Source organism: Bos javanicus, chromosome 5 (assembly GCF_032452875.1).
Source record: "Bos javanicus breed banteng chromosome 5, ARS-OSU_banteng_1.0, whole genome shotgun sequence".
NCBI lineage: Eukaryota > Metazoa > Chordata > Mammalia > Artiodactyla > Bovidae > Bos > Bos javanicus.
The window spans coordinates 74,133,184-74,143,395 of NC_083872.1; positions in this window are offsets into that span (position 1 = coordinate 74,133,184).

Here is a 10,212-nt window from a genome sequence, read left to right on the forward strand (position 1 = left end):
TTTTGTATTTTAGGGGAAGTACTCCTTCACCTGCCTCCAGACCCAGTCATCAGAGACTATGTTCCTGACCCTTCTTTCCAGGCCTGTCTCTTGCTAATAATTTTTTTTTAATATCTATTATCTGTTTGGCTTTGCTGGTCTTTGTTGCAGCATGCAAACTCTTAGTTGTGGCATGTGGGATCTAGTTCCCTGACTATGTATCAAACCCAGGCCACCTACCTACATTGGGATTGAGGAGTGTTAGCCACTAGATCCGGAGAAGGCAATGGCACCCCACTCCAGTACTCTTGCTTGGAAAATCCCATGGACGGAGGAACCTGGTAGGCTGCAGCCCATGGGGTCACTAAGAGTCAGACACAACTGAGCGACTTGACTTTCACTTTTCACTTTCATGCCTTGGAGAAGGAAATGGCAACCCACTCCAGTGTTCTTGCCTGGAGAATCCCAGGGACGGGGAGCCTGGTAGGCTGCCGTCTATGGGGTCGCACAGAGTCGGACACAACTGAAGCGACTTAGCAGCAGCAGCAGCAGCAGCCACTAGATCACCAGGGAAGTCCCAAGACAAATGTATTCTCTGTTCTGCAGCTTTTTATCTCTATATGAATGGAAAAGTGTTATACCTTTAAAGGTCAGAGTCTTGAGAATGGATTATCCCATATTTCAGGCTACAGGCAGCATTCTTTTAGTGACTAACTTGTAGCAAAAGCAATAGAACACAGAGGTTAAATTGAAGAAACAGATCCAATATGGAGTCAGATTTGTTCTCTGACACCTGCAGGGGCTTCCCAGGTGGCGCTAGAGGTAAAGAACCCTTCTGCCAATGCAGGAAACATAAGAGACTTTGATTCAATCCCTGGGTCAGGAAGATTCCCCAGAGGAGGGCATGGCAACTCACTCCAGTATTTTTGTGTGGAGAATCCCATAAACAGGAGCCTGTCAGGCTACAGTCCATGGGCTCGCAAAGAGTTGGACAAGCAGCTTAACACACGTATACACATGACACCTGCAAACCCAGGCTATCAAATTGTTTGAGTCTCATTTGTCCTACCCTCCGTGACACTCGGGAACCTCCGCATTTAGACCAGGACTTGTGGTGAGAAGCCCCACCCCTTCTGCCCCTCTCCAGTTACTCTCCCACCAAGAGCTCCACCCATTGCCCACCCACTGAGGATCAAGACTGAAGCTGCTGAGCCTTCTCAGATGCTGCCAAGGTGCTTGAGGACCAGGCAGGTGGTCAGAGACCTCCAGGTGAGAACGCCCAATGCCGTCCAGCCTCGTCTCCATCTCTCTAGCCATGCACCACTGGTCCGTACACCATCGCTCCATTTGTTCATCCAACACAAATGGCAGCATAGCCTCTTTGCTTCCATCACCGTCTATCCAGACTGCGTAGATGCCTGCCACACAGGGGACATCGAGGGCCCCCAGTGAGGGCCACAGACACAGGGACATCACACGGTAAGGACCACGGCAGCAGCCACTGACAAGAGATGAGGACCTTTCTGTCTTTCTCATCTCCACTATAGCCCACCAGAGAAGAAAGGGATCCAGAGAACAGAGGAAAGTGGGGGGTGAAGGAGCAGGCCACCTCACCCCTTCCAAATCTCTGCAGCAAGGACCTTGGAGCTGAGGGATGAGCAGGAGCGGAGTGGAAATTGGATGAGAAATTTAACTTTGAACCTTTTCATGCTTGAAAGTAACAAGAGGAACTTCTCTGGGGCTCCAGTAGTTAAGACTCCAAGCTCCCACTGCAAGGGGGGTGGGTTCCATCCCTGGTTGGGGAACTAAGCTCCCACATGCTACAGAGGCTTGGCCAAAAAATAAAAAGTAAAAAAGTTAACAAAACTGCTGGAAGTGTCGAAAAGGCTGCAAAGGTGACTTTGGGCACCGTCAAAGGCAGGGGTTGGAGAAAATGAGCAAAAGTCACAGTCAGGTTTGTGAACTGTGACCGATCTGCAAGCTTGGAGGGCGGCCTGGGGAGAGCAGAGCTGCTCTGTTTAACAGAGGAAGACAAATCCCGCATTCCAATGTCCACAGCCCGCTCCAGGAGAGGGAGGGAGCCCAGAGTGACAGGGAGGGGAGCCCAGGGTGAGGGGGAGGGGAGCCCAGAGTGAGGGGGAGGGGGCCCAGAGTGAGGGGAGGAGAGCCAAGAGTGAGGGGGAGGGAGCCCAGGGTGAGGGGGAGGGAGCCCAGGGTGAGGGGGAGGGGAGCCCAGAGTGAGGGGGAGGGAGCCCAGGGGGAGGGGGAGGGAGCCCAGGGGGAGGGGGAGGGGAGCCCAGAGTGAGGGGAGGAGAGCCAAGAGTGAGGGGGAGGGAGCCCAGGGTGAGGGGGAGGGGAGCCCAGAGTGAGGGGGAGGGAGCCCAGAGTGAGGGGGAGGGGAGCCCAGAGTGAGGGGAGGGGAGCCCAGAGTGAAGGGGAGGGGAGCCCAGAGTGAAAAGAAGGGGAGCCCAGAGTGAGGGGAGGAGAGCCAAGAGTGAGGGGGAGGGAGCCCAGAGTGAGGGGAGGAGAGCCAAGAGTGAGGGGGAGGGAGCCCAGGGTGAGGGGGAGGGGAGCCCAGAGTGAGGGGGAGGGAGCCCAGAGTGAGGGGGAGGGGAGCCCAGAGTGAAGGGGAGGGGAGCCCAGAGTGAAGAGAAGGGGAGCCCAGAGTGAAGGGAGGAGAGCCCAGAGTGAGGGGGAGGGGATCCCAGAGTGAGGGGGAGGGGAGCCCAGAGTGAAGAGAAGGGGAGCCCAGAGTGAAGAGAAAGGGAGCCCAGAGTGAGGGGAGGAGAGCCCAGAGTGAGGGGAGGGGAGCCCAGAGTGAGGGGAGGGGAGCCCAAAGTGAGGGGGAGGGAGCCCAGAGTGAGGAGAGGGGAGCCCAGGGGGAGAGGAAGGGAAGCCCAGGGTGAGGGGAGGGGAGGAGGAGAGAGGAGCCAGGGTGACCAGACAAAGGGTTGAGGAAGGTCTGGAGATGAACTACTGGACTGGGGGAGGGGAAGGAACAGAGTATCCCTGAAAGTTCCAGGAGAACAGACCTATCTAAGATGCCCTCTGCAGTGCCTTCTGTGTGGGACTTCACCCCTCTTTGTGATCCCAAGATCTTTATGTTCCGTTCACAAGTGTTTGTCAAGATGGGATTTTTATGGAAATGGAGAAGGGACCAAGTTTCATGTCTGAGTCAGCACCATACTGAGGAGAAATCATTCAGGGAGAAGCGAGAACGACAGGGGAAGTGGTGAAAACATAAGCGTCCAAGAATCTCTGAAACTTCGGAGGATTTTGAACTTTTACTGGACGTAAAGTTAGAGTGTTAAACCCAGCAGCTCTGCCTTCCGCCCAGTGAATTCCTCATATGCAGCCAAAATAAATTGTAAAAGGCAAATCTGTCCATGTTTTATAACACCTGCACTCCTAAACCCCAAAACACAAACACGAAACCCTCCACTTGCTCTCAGGTTAGGGCCCACTTCCTGGCCTGACCTGCAAGGCCCCTGGGGTCTGGGCCCTGCCACAGTCTCCAGATCCTCTGCATTCTTGACACCCAGGCTGGTTTTCTCATCTCAGCAGTTTCACACCCTACTGACCACAGGGCCTTTGTACATGCTGTCCTCTCTAGAACTGCCCCACCCCACCCCAACCCCGGGTTAACTCACTCACCCTTCAGCGCTCACCTCAGACAAGCCAGTCCTGACCAAGTCATCCGTTCATTGTGGAATTTACCACACCGATTACACTGGCAAAGAGGAATGGAATAATCACAAGATGGCTTGGAATCCATGCCTTAGAATAATCATGATTCATGTCCTGGTGCTAGGCACACCTTCCCTGAGTATGTTTTCATTTGAATCCCAAAGTGGAGGTCTGTCTTTGAGGGGACGGCGGGGATGGCTGTTGAATAGACGGTCAACAGTGTCTGCTGTATTACCATACACTGCACCCTCTTGCAGGGTGGAGGGGGCTAGCATCTATTTCTGGAAGGGGAGGGAATGGGCGGGCGTCCCAGGTGGCACAGTGGTAAAGAATCTGCGTGCCAATGCAGGAGACACAAGAGACTCAGGTTCGATCCCTGGGTCAGGAAGGTCCCTTGGCTTAGGAAATGGCCCACTCCAATATAAGAGCATGAATGAACTCACCATGTCTGAGGGCTGGACTCAGACTGGCCTGAGGAGACTGTGGGCTGTGTGAGGTATAACGGAGCCTTACTGGACAGCTTGTTTTTCATATGGGTAAACTGCAGGTCTTCTTGGGCTCCAAAATCACTGCAGAGGGTGACTGCAATCATGAAATTAAAAAACACTTCTAGGAAGGAAAGCTATGACAAACCTAGACAGTATATTAAAAAGCAGAGACATCACTTTGCCAAAAAAAGTCTGTATAGTCAGGATATGGTTTTTCCAGTAGTAGGGTACAAATGTGAGAGTTGGACTATAAAGAAGGGTGACTACCGAAGAATTGATGCTTTTTAACTGTGGTGTTGGAGAAGACTTGAGAGTTACTTGGACAGCAAGGAGATCAAACCAGTCAATCCTAAAGGAAATCAGTCCTGAATATTCATTGCAAATACTGATGCTGAAGCTCAAGCTCCAATACTTTGGCTCAGATCAGATCAGATCAGATCAGTCGCTCAGTCGTGTCCGACTCTTTGTGACCCCATGAATCACAGCACGCCAGGCCTCCCTGTCCATCACCAGCTCCCGGAGTTCACCCAGCCTCACGTCCATTGAGTCAGTGATGCCATCCAACCATCTTATCCTCTGTCATCCCCTTCTCCTCTTGCCCCCAATCCCTCCCAGTATCAGAGTCTTTTCCAATGAGTCAACTCTTCACATGAGGTGGCCAAAGTACTGGAGTTTCAGCTTTAGCATCATTCCTTCCAAAGAAATCCCAGGGCTGATCTCCTTCAGAATGGACTGGTTGGATCTCCTTGCAGTCCAAGGAACTCTCAAGAGTCTTCTCCAACACCACAGTTCAAAAGCATCAATTCTTCAGCACTCAGCCTTTTTCACAGTCCAACTCTCTCATCCATACATGACCACAGGAAAAACCATAGCCTTGACTAGATGAACCTTTGTTGGAAAAGTAATGTCTCTGCTTTTGAATATGCTATCTAGGTTGTCATAACTTTCCTTCCAAGGAGTAAGCGTCTTTTAATTCCATGGCTGCAGTCACCATCTGTAGTAATTTTGGAGCCCAGAAAAATAAAGTCTGACACTGTTTCCACTGTTTCCCCATCTATTTCCCATGAAGTGATGGGACCGGATGCCATGATCTTCGTTTTTTGAATGTTGAGCTTTAAGCCAACTTTTTCACTCTCCACTTTCACCAACATCAAGAGGCTTTTTAGTTCCTCTTCACTTTCTGCCATAAGGGTGGTGTCATCTGCATATCTGAGGTTATTGATATTTCCCCCGGCAATCTTGATTCCAGCTTGTGTTTCTTCCAGTCCAGCGTTTCTCATGATGTAGTCTGCATATAAGTTAAATAAGCAGGGTGACAATATACAGCCTTGACAAACTCCTTTTCCTATTTGGAACCAGTCTGTTGTTCCATGTCCAGTTCTAACTGTTGCTTCCTGACCTGCATACAAATTTCTCAAGAGGCAGATCAGGTGGTCTGGTATTCCCATCTCTTTCAGAATTTTCCACAGTTTATTGTGATCCACACAGTCAAATGCTTTGGCATAGTCAATAAAGCAGAAATAGATGCTTTTCTGGAACTCTCTTGTTTTTTCCATGATCCAGCGGATGTTGGCAATTTGATCTCTGGTTCCTCTGCCTTTTCTAAAACCAGCTTGAACATCGGGACCTGGCTTATTGGAAAAGATCCTGATGCTGGAAAATACTGAAGACAGGAGGAGAAGGGGGCAGCAGAGGATGAGATGGTTAAATGACATCACCAACTCAGTGGACATGAAATTGAGCAAACTCCGGGAGACAGTGAAGGACAGGGGAGCCTGGCGTGCTGCAGTCCATGGGGTATCCAAGAGTCGGACACAACTTAGATACTGAACAACAACAAAACTGCAGGTGAAATCACGTCCCCTAGAACACACAAAAACCCCACACAACAAAACCTCCCAACTCAGTTAGCAACAAGTAAGATTTTTCATCTCATCCTCAGACAGAATCCTGGTAAAGACCAGTATGGAGTCATAGACCACTGCCATCAGCTAAGCCCTAATCTGACACCTAGTCTTTGCTTGCTCACCCTAGTAACAGGACACTTGCCACTTCCCACAGAAGCCCATGTCACTTGGCCAGATCTCCAACACTGACCCACCATTAAGCCATAAAATCTGATTGGCTTATTGTTTAATGGAAACAAAGTTTCAGTTTAGGATGATGAAAATGTTCCGGAGATGGATGGTAGTGATGGTTGCTCTAGAATGTGAATGTACTTAATGCCATTAAAAGCTACACTTAAAATTGGTTGAAAGGGACTTCCCTGGTGGCCCAGTGGCTAAGACTTCTCGCTCCCACTGCAGGGGGCCTCGGTTCAGTCCCTGGCCAGGGAGCTAGATCCCACATGCCACTACGAAGATCAAAGATCCCCCCCATGCTGCAACTAAGACCCAAAACAGACAAATAAGTAAATATATTTTAAAATGGTTAAAATGGTAAATTTTATGTTATGTATTTTTATCAGAATTTTTAAAAGTGCATTGCCTCTGGGCTTCACAATTTATAAGCTTGTGTGACTTGGAGTACTTTTAAAGTGACCATTTAAAGGTTACTCTAAAAAATCTAATTAACAGTTAAGGCAAACCCTTAGGTGCACCTCACCCTCTTTGATCCTGATTTGTTTTCGTTCAGTCTTGTCCCCCCAGCTAAGAAATCTGGGCTTATAATTCCAGTTTCAAGTCCTGCCTCTGCCCTGAAGGGAGTACAGTCACTGTGACCCTCCCCGGCAAGGAGCTTACTATGCGCTAGGCTCTGAGGCTCTAAAGATGCCTCAAGGAATAAGTCAGAGCCCTTGTCGTCCCAGACACACAGAGAACACTAGGACTTCTTTTTTTTTTCCTTTTTTCGGTACAAAGCTACAGGCCTCCAGTCCACAGGAAACCTGGCCCAGCCCTAAAGGCCTGCAAGGCTGGCCCACGATGATTCAGCCCTGAAGACGTCACCTAGCTGAAATGATGACAACGGCACAGGACAATTCTGGTTCCTGAACACTAAGCACCTGGAATGTTTGTGGGGTGCAGCCTGTGGCCTCCTGGAAATGGGTGACGCAGGACAGCCTGGGGATGTGCCGAAGGACAGGAGGCAGGAATTGCCATCTCTGAAATCTTATCTAAGTTCAACCCCACCTGACCCCCCCAGGAATCACAGACCCACAAAACAATCAAAAAACCGGATGGAGACCAGAGGAAATGAAACACCCAGCTAACTCGGGGTTCACACTGGCAATTTGTAGGCCTTGTCAACTTTTACAGGGGGATTTTTTTTTCAACTGGGTTTTTTGTCAATGTTCCCCCCACACACACATGAAAAAGTGAAAATTCTCATTCGTCTTTGAAAAATTAATACATAAATGAGGATGTCTCTCATGATGAGCTGGCTGGAGCTGAGTTCCATCTCGCTTTGGATAGGCAATCATCCCAACCCTTAGCTTCCCTTACTGGCACCGCCCCCGGGCCCCTGGAGGCCTCTGAGTTCAGGTTTTCTCATCTAATCCAAAATCTCTGTGTCACAGAAGAGTTCAATGAAGCCCAAAAGGTGAGTGACTTTCCCAGTAAGTAACTCATCTGGGACCAGAAAGATCTAGAATCTCAGGGGTGCTGCCCAGGGCCCACCCCAATCCTCTAAAGAACCTCCCTACGGGCTCTGCTGATGCGCAGCAACATGGGCCCTCCTGTGTGGGGAGGGGAGCAGGTGGTTCATTGGGAAGACTGAGGAGATGGCCAGTCGGGTGCCTTGTCCAGTCAGAAACGTGCCCTTCTGTGGGGGACACAGACGAATGCAACGTGGTCCTTGCCCCTCACCACACCCCCTGTCTCCCCTGGTCTCCTGTCTCCATCTCTCCTCACCAGGTTCTTCCTCTGTAACATGGGAGTCCTCCTTGTGGCAGGCAGAATTGAGGTCCCATCCCCTGAGTGTGTGGGAAGCTGCAGGTGTGAAGGTTGAAAGGCACTTGGGGAGCAGCATGGGAGAGAAGTGGGCTGAAGAGGACGAAGAGGAAGGAGAGACAAGGCAGCCGCCAGGAGGAGAGGCCCTGGGAAAAGGGTGTCGATGTTTATGGGGGTATCAGGATGGACCAGGTGACGCTGAGGTAAGAAACAACCCCTCCTCTCAGCCACTCCACTGTTTTACTTATTTTCCCCCAATTTTATTTAGATATAATTGGCAGACATTTGTATTAAAGGTGTACAATGTGACCATTTTATATATATATATATATATATATATACACACACACATATATATAGAATGGATAAACAACAAGGTCCTACTGTATAACACAGAGAATTATACTCAATATCCTATGATAAACCATAAAGGAAAGCAATATTTAAAAAAGAATGTGTATTTATATATATATTAATATATATCTGAATCATTTTGCTGTGTAGCAGAAATTAACACAACCCTGTAAGTCAACTATATTGCAATTAAAAATATTAAACCTAAAAAAAATAGCTTAAAGGAATGGGGTGATTTTTTAATTTGTCTTAGCCAGGTCTTAGTTGCAGCACATGGGATCCAATACCCTGATGAAGGGTCAAACTTGGGTCTTCTGCATTGGAAACGACGAGTCTTAGCCACTGAACCACCAGGGAAGTCCCAGAATGAGGTGATTGAGGGAAAAAATAGTTGACCCATCATGTGGAAAAGCTTCTTTTAAAAACTTTTTTTAATGTCATTTTTTATTAAAAAGAAAATAGTTAAAAATTAAAAAAAAAACACATCCACAGAAATAATTACTTTTTACTGAGCAATTGCAACAAGTCAGCCACAATGCTGAATATCTGACATGGATAACTTCATTTCACACAAGCTAAGAGGTAGACACTATTAGTATCCTCATTTTACGGATTTAAAAAAAACCCAGGCACAAAGACATAAAAGACTTGCCTAGATCACGCAGCTTATCACTAATGGAATTCATAATTGGTAATATGGTCTAGATATGTTTAACCATCAGGCTTTATAAGGAAGCAATAGCATCGTTTATAGTAATAGATCCTATTTTCCTTTGCTTAGTGAGCATCTCCCACTTGACACAAAGGCACTCTTCCTGAAAGTCCTATGTAATCAATCATAGAGCTAGTAAAGGCAAATTAAGAATCTGATAATAAGATGTATCTAAACTCTGACACCAACTAGCCAGGTCTCAGTTTCCTTATGTTACCTTATGGGTTTAACAAGACCACATGGTATTTTTGCCAATGCCCAAAATTATTCAGTTCAGTTCAGTTCAGTTCAGTCGCTCAGTCGTGTCCAACTCTTTGTGACGCCATAAATTGCAGCACGCCAGACCTCCCTGTCCATCACCAACTCCTGGAGTTCACTCAAACTCACGTCCATCGAGTTGGTGATGCCATCCAGCCATCTCATCCTCTGTCGTCCCCTTCTCCTCCTGCCCCCAATCCCTCCCAGCATCAGAGTCTTTTCCAATGAGTCAACTCTTCACATGAGGTGGCCAAAATATTGGAGTTTCAGCTTTAGCATCAGTCCTTCCAATGAACACCCAGGACTGATCTTTAGAATGGACTGGTTGGATCTCCTTGCAGTCCAAGGGACTCTCAAGAGTCTTCTCCAACACCACAGTTCAAAAGCATCAATTCTTCAGTGCTCAGCCTTCTTCACAGTCCAACTCTCACATCCATACATGACTACTGGAAAAACCATAGCCTTGACTAGATGGACCTTTGTTGGCAAAGTAATGTCTCTGCTTTTGAATATGCTATCTAGGTTGGTAATAACTTTCCTTCCAAGGAGTAAGCGTCTTTTAATTTCATGGCTGCAATCACCATCTGCAGTGATATTGGAGCCCCAAAAATAAAGTCTGACACTGTTTCCACTGTTTCCCCATCTATTTCCCATGAACTGATGGGACCAGATGCCATGATCTTGGTTTTCTGAATGCTGAGTTTTAAGCCAACTTTTTCACTCTCCTCTTTCACCTTCATCAAGAGGCTTTTTAGTTCCTCTTCACTTTCTGCCATAAGGGTGGTGTCATCTACATATCTGAGGTTATTGATATTTCTCCTGGCAATCTTGATTCCAGCTTGTGCTT